Source organism: Pundamilia nyererei, unplaced genomic scaffold (genome assembly GCF_000239375.1).
Source record: "Pundamilia nyererei isolate P.nyererei 1_Seehausen unplaced genomic scaffold, PunNye1.0 scaffold00106, whole genome shotgun sequence".
Lineage (NCBI taxonomy): Eukaryota > Metazoa > Chordata > Actinopteri > Cichliformes > Cichlidae > Pundamilia > Pundamilia nyererei.
Genome location: NW_005187507.1, coordinates 595,535 through 603,022, shown reverse-complemented (window position 1 = coordinate 603,022; position 7,488 = coordinate 595,535). Strand labels below are relative to the sequence as shown.

The window sequence follows — 7,488 nt, the reverse complement described above, 5'->3', positions numbered from 1 at the left end:
ATAGATATCGTTATCGCCTGAAATGAAAAAAACGTATCGTGATATGAAAAAATCTCATATCGCCCAGCTCTAGTCTGTCCTCAAAAATTCCACTCTTAACTAAAAAAGAAGCTTTAGTGGCATGATCATTACTTCTCCACAACGCAAAGCCCTCAATTTTTTTTTGTGCCATTCAAAAGTACCAATATTTTGGCTATCCCGGATAGCTTGGGCCAGATATTTGTTTGATCCTGACTCAAAAATCTAAAGTGGAAATTGTGAACAGATCTATGCTACCAATTCATTCAGTTAAACATCATATTGCTCTGTGTTTATTACGTCATATGCCAGCAGCAGTGAAAATGAATTGCTAGATGAAAAACTTAAAGAAAGGGTTCTGGAAATACTACAGTAGTTTTGTTGCTTGACCACCAGGACATCACCCGCTGCCTCAAGCTGACCACTTTCACCATCGCCATCTTAGTTACACTTTACAGCTACAAGATGAGTCTGACTGAGATAGAAGAACAAAGAACAAGGTAAGGGTTAATATTTTAGGAAAAATATCAACTACTCTCAGATTTCATTTGCTGTTTTTTTTGCTTATGAACTTTTTTCACATTTACTAAAACAGTGGATTGCTAGCGGGAAAGAAAGCAGCATTTAAATAATGTATTTATGATTTGGACTCGTGATCAAAGGGCAATTTGAAGGCAACATATTGGCCTCTAAATCACTACAGACCAAGGAATTGATTAAGAAAATCATCAGAATGTAAGTCTTAACTGAAAATAATAGCTAGTACCAGGTTTGGTCAGAGATAAAATAACAAAAATAAAAATCTCCTAACATGGATGTATTAGATGTTTTTTATACTGTTCGAAGAAACACGAGATAGTCTATCCATCAAATTGTGACTCTGGAAAAACAGATTAAACATTAAACAGATTAAATTCTGAAATAAACATATGGTAACAAATTCCTGCATCTCCTCTGCAGCTGCTTCCTGAGAAGTACAGTTTAACCCGTACCAGCATTGGATTTCAGTTATACAGTCCTATTAAATCACCAGGAGAACAAGACCAGATGGTAGGGTGGTTAATAGAAACCTGCATTAAATCTCATGCAAGATTCTTGTCAGTATTTGGAGATAATCATTCCTTCTCTAAACACACAGGTATCTCCTTACAGAGATTTGTTTAAAGGTTGTAATAAAGCCCCTATTCCTCTGGCCAAAGGATTTAGCTCACATTCAACACCAGGGTTCAACAATGCAGAGGTCCAAATAGCTCTGCGAGGGATCAAACTCCTCTCCTGAAGGGCAGGCAGGGCCTCACAACTCAGCCTGCACTGAGAAAACACATGTCCCTAACTTCTGTGTAAGTGATTGTCATTATGTTTGAAGAGATTACGGCATTTTCTTCCAACAAACTGATGGGCTTTCATTTCACTCAGTCGTGAAACCATTTATTACTCCCACTGTCTCTACTACAAAGACTGAAAATATAACATTCAGATCTCCCACTTAAACAACTACAAATACTTTGTTCTGCTAAGTGGAAAGAGGTGAAACTGAAAATGTACACACATATTTACCTGAAATATTTTACCTTACTAAACATACAGTAAGGCACAAAACACTAAATGCAACCACAAAAATATTTTAAATGAAGTAGAGGGCTCAACAAAATAAAAGATGCTGAAAATAATAATAATTTAAAAAAACTAACAAAAAAAGTAAAACTGTAAATAAAATACAATAAAAATCCAGTGAAACAAACTACTTTTTTTTTTAAAATAAAGTGACTGCAAGTTAACTTGAAAAAGTTCAATAAAGCAAACATACCGCCCCCTCCAAAACACAAGGCTTACTAAATGTAGAATGCAGACTATTGAGCAACTTATACTCAGTGTGTTTACCAACAGCCCAAGAATAGCTGACAGAAATGTGTAGTCCGTAGGGAGGCAAACAGCCGAGGTGTGGAAACAATCTTAATGCTATGAGTAAAGAGCACAGAGAGACCAGTCCAACAGCCAGGGTATGATAGCGACACCGCCCTAAAGCCCCCCTGCCCTTGTGAACCAGTCAGGTTTTAGACAGAACCACAGCACTGAAACTGCTCTGACCAAAGTGTTTAATGACATATGTCTGAATACAGACAGTGGAAAATGTCAGTATTAGTTTTACTGGATCTCAGTGCAGCATTTGATACAAATGACCACAACTTATTACTCAAACCACTGGAGAACTGGGCAGGTCTTTCAGGAAGTGTACTAAACTGGTTCAAATACTTAGAAAACAGGAAATACTTTGTATCAATAGGTAACTTCACATCTGAGCAGACAAGTATCACATGTGGAGTTCCCCAAGGTTCCATCTTGGGACCCCCTCTGTTTAACATTTACATGCTCCCACTGGCACAGATTATAAAGAACAACAAAATAAACTATCATAGCTATGTAGATGACACACAAATATATATCACAATGTCACCAGGAGACCGAGGCCCTGTACAGGCTGTTGGTAAATGCATTGAGGAAATTAATGACTGGTTGTGCCACAATTTTCTCCAGCTAAACAAAAACAAAACTGAAGAAATAGTCTTTGGTGCCAAAGAAAAACGATTACAGGCCTCCAGAGAACTTCAATCTATACACCTAAAAACGACAAACCAGGAGAGAAATTTGGGTGTAGTGATGGATGCAGACCTAAACTTAGAAAAACACGTTAAGACAATAACAAAATCAGCTTACTATCACCTCAAGAATATATCAAGGATAAAAGATCTGATGTCTCAACAGGACCTGGAAAAACTAGTCCATGCATTCATCTTCAGTAGGCTTGATTACTGTAACAGCATTCTTACAGGTCTGCCTAAAAAAAAAAATCAGTCAGACAAGTACAGCTCATTCAGAACTCTGCTGCTCGAGTCCTCACTAAGACCAAAAAAGTGGACCACATCAGTCCAGCTCTGAGGTCTTTACACTGGCTGCCTGTCCGTCCGAGGATAGACTTTAAAGTTCTGATGCTGGTCTATAAAGCTCTGAATGGTTTAGGACCAAAATACATTAGTGACCTCCTGACCCAGTATGAACCTTCCAGATCCCTCAGCTCATCTGGATCCAGTTTTTTTTAATCAGTTCCCAGAGTCAGAACCAGACACGGAGAAGCATTTGAATAAAACACCAAATCCACACTTTTAAGCTTAAATTTCAAAACTTACATTTTAACTACTGATTTTATCTCGTTCTTTCGGTCACTACCCAAAATAACAAGATCGCGGATAAAAGCGGCGGAAACAAGCTTCCTGCCGAAGGGTGGCTGGCCTCTCCCTTAGAGATAGGGTGAGAAGTTCAGCCATCCGGGAGGGGCTCAGTAGAGCCGCTGCTCCTCCACATTGAAAGGAGCCAGCTGAGGTGGTTCGGGCATCTGACAAAGATGCCTCCTGGGCGCCTCCTGGGTGAGGTGTTCCGGACATGTCCCACCGGGAGGAGGCCCCAGGGCAGACCCAGGACACGATGGAGAGATTATATCTCTCGTCTGGCCTGGGAACGCCTTGGTGTTGCCCCGGATAAGCTAGAGTAGGTGGCTGGGTAGAGGGAGATCTGGGCTTCTCTGCTTAGGCTGCTGCCCCCGCGACCCGGCCCCGGATAAAGTGGAAGAAGATGGATGGATAAAACTAAACTCATGAACTAAAGTTATAACAACAAATGATAATAATGTTTGTCAAAAGCTATGCTAAAAATGCAGGACGGCTGACATATTTAATAAATGTATCATATCTATTCCTTCATATGGTTGTTCTTGTATCCAGGAGACATGCATCTTCAGACAAACAATTAGAACAACTGTAAATAGAAACTCTGAGGTTACTTTGACATCTAAATGAACCCAGTACACTGAATCAGAGTTCAAACATCCTGTAATGAGGCACAGAAACCACAGCCATAATAGCAGCTCTGTGAGACTGTACTGCACAGGTCTACTTTGAGCTAAATCATATCAGCTTGCGTGGCTGGTATGAGGTTTAACATGTTCACCATCCTTCATTTGCAAATGAGCAACAAAAACAAACATCTTTTGGAAGGAGATGAATAAATTAGTTTTCCCAGATCTTAAACCCAAATAGCAAAGAAAACTTTTAGGCTTAGTATTGGTGCAACAAGATTAGTACAAGCAATCTTAAGGGGACTACTACATCACCTAAGTAACAATAAAAGCATGCTGGTTGAAAAAGAAGACAGTGGCAATAAAATAAAGAACTAATAATTTAACTAAAAGAGCCAGAAAAGCCATTATCACTATCACAAAACTAAGTAATGCAGAACAAAACGCAGAAGCTGGTTGAAATAGCAGTAAGTCACAATCTTAACCCACAAACACACAGTTGAGATATTGCCAAGAGAATAGCACTCTATCATCAGAACTCTCCTCTGACTGGCAATAAGCACTCCAACCCTAATTGGTGATGGAAATCAGCTGCACAGATGGTGGAGCGTGAAAACAAACACACCCACACAGGTAAAACCTGGGAAGGCCTGCTAGAGCTGCAACACAGACTAAGCAGATTTCTTGGCAATCTATCCAACAAATATCAAGACATTTTATTTGATGCACAGGATCAACTGGTCCATTGTTTGTTCAATATAGTTTCATGAGACAAAGCTCTTATTGGACATTTGCCGTTGTTACTTTAATACGAAAATTTGACATTAATAGTCTTTTAGGATTGATTCATTAATTTTGGCAGCAGCAGAAACAGACAGAAAAATGGGCATCTCTGGACCTTACTACTTATTTCATGTTTATATTTATAGAATGCCTTCTTGGAGTGTGCTGACAAGTCAAAAAAGATGTCTTTGTAGCTGCATTTTGCTGAATAGATGAGCAAAAAGATTACATATTGTAGCTCAATCACCAATTCATCTTCTGTTTATCTGGGTCACAGGGGAACCAGTCTAAAGCTACCTTTAAGCTATATTATGTGTTTAACTGTTTCGTATTTTTCCCATAGCACAATTTCATCATCCGTTTCGTGAAATCAGCCACTCTACTGCAGATACACACATCCGTGTTTGTGATTAGTCAGATGCTAATGCAAGCACTGAACCTTTTCATGTGAACATGCAGTTAACCCTGGGGTAACTTAGCGAGTTTATAACCAGCTCCGCGTGACTGCTTATCCCGACAGCCGATGTTGAGGTAAGTGATTCCAGATAACAGAAAGATACCCTGGGTATGGTGAACTCGTTTTGTAGTACAGACAGTACATAATGTAGTACATAACAATATTCAGGTTCATGCAGTTTCAGCCAGAACCTGGCAGGATAACAACCCCACAAATAGACAGCTTCCCTGTCTCTGCTGCTGCTCCAGGCTGTTGAGGCAAAGGCAAACATCAGAGTGGAGTGACATGAAAGTCTTTGGTTGTCCACAGCTGAGGCTGTGTTGGCCTTAAAAAGGCAAACGCCACTACTCCTCTACAGAGGAGGGCCAGCATGAAGCTACTAGAAGGATTAACATTTGGATGCAGGATATTATGAGATTTAATATATTCTTGTATGTTGCTGCAGCAGAAACTGATCTAAACAGAGTGGTTTCACTCTTGAAATTACACAATTACAAGACAACATGTTTTAACCAACAAAAAGCATCTACCTTTGCTTTTCAGTGACATAGGTCATTAAATATGCCAGAGATATGTTTTTGGGTTGCTTATTTGTTTTATTCCCCAGATGAAAAAACTCACTCATCCTCACATTTATACATACAGCCAATTTATAATTACCAAATTAATCAAACCTGTAGAAACCTTAGAAAATCCACAGAGACAGAATCACTAGCTGACCAGCAAAACATTTCACGACCCTGAACTTCTTCATGTCAGGTGACATAGCTAACCACTACACTTCCCACAAAACAGTTAATAACCATTTCAAATATAATAGTCAAATTTCATGATGAGATCATTAGAAGTCCCTCTAGAAATTATGTCCATGAAGATTGTTGTGGCTGTGTTGTGTTCACCATTTGGGCATAACATGAGACATGACTCCTGGATTAAAGGACACATCTTATTTTATTGGGCATGTTCCACATTATCTGTGCATGCAAAATTTATTATCAGCTTATAAAATACGACGCAACTTTAAAGATTAGACTTACCAGCAACTATATTTTAAATGTACAGTTATACCAGTCCTTTTATGTCTCTATTTTTCCACTAATGTACCCTGCAAGTGGCACTTTCAGTGAAAGAATCCATCTGTTGCCAAATGAATAATCAAGGCATTATTCATTAACTTGTGCAGGGAACAGTGGGCAGAATGAGTTTAAGTGCCATGCAGAACATTTGTTTCTGCATTATGACTCAGCCTTTACTGGCAGGAATGACTTCTCCAAATAATGTTCTTTCATCTGTTCCCTCGAATTCCTCTAATTCGTGCTCCTGTAATAAAACTTGCACAAACACTTTTATCACTCAGCTGGTGCAGCCATACATGTCCACATTACTGAGCACAGTGAGGCTTTAGTCCTGAAATGCTTAGGAGGAAAAAATGTTCCCTCCTCCCTCTCATAAGCCGTGCTTGGTCCAAGATAATATTCAAATGGTCTAGATAATGTTCAGCCACAGTTCAGATACACTGACAGGTCCAGAATAGGGTCGATAACAACTAAAGCAAACCTATTAACATAATGGGAAAATACACTGATGGAAACTGTTAGCAACTTCTGTGTAGCCAATTACTTTCATGTATTGACTTGTTTATGTTGTTAAAAAGCATTTTCATTAGCATGTGGTGTTTATAACAATACATAAGCTGCATGCAGAACGCTATTTGAATGCGAAAGCTCCCATTTTAAACAGTCAACACCGCCTGCGATCATCAAAGTAAAGTCATATTTATACGAACGACATTTTTCCAACGTTACAGCTAACGTTGGGCTGCCCGCCGCTCGGAACAAGTAACTGTCGTGCAAAGCAGGCTGGCTCAGTTTTAGACAACTTACCGATATGTGTCGTCAACGGGTGGTGATGATTTTACAGGGTGTAACGCCCGAACATCTTAGAAATAGAGCCGAAATTAAAGTTTGACGCTGCTGATCTATCTGGCCTCCTCTGCGCCATGACAGCCTGTACCGTAATGAATGCTGCCTTCAAGTGCTGTCGTAAAAAAGGGCTTCGAACGCAACACCAGGGAAATCTTCCACACGAGACGAGACGCTATAATAAAAAAAATAAAATAAATGTTTATTGTTTTTACTGAATTGTACATATATGGATTCTTAACAAATAAACATTATTTTCTGGGGCATGTACAAATAAAATTCTCATCACAAAATCTGAAGAATAGAATAGCTCTTTATTGTCATAGTACATCAAAACGAAATTAGGGTTGCTCCACACCAACTGTGCAGGAATAAAATATAAATAGTAAGACAGCAGGAATAAATAACAAACAGGAGAAATTTATATAATCAAGAGGAATATATACAAAACAAGAGAA

The 7,488-nt window shown here is 39.0% G+C and overlaps 1 protein-coding gene across 1 annotated transcript in view; it reads right to left on the bottom strand.

Annotated features, from left to right (window-relative positions):
• klhl21 (kelch-like family member 21) overlaps positions 1-7,142 on the bottom strand; it is an 18,552-nt gene extending 11,410 nt beyond the window's left edge. The window contains exon 1 of the mRNA XM_005740951.1: positions 6,992-7,142. The gene's annotated coding sequence lies outside the window, so the exon portion shown is untranslated. The remainder of the gene's footprint in view (positions 1-6,991) is intronic.
• Between the last annotated feature and the right edge of the window lie 346 nt (positions 7,143-7,488).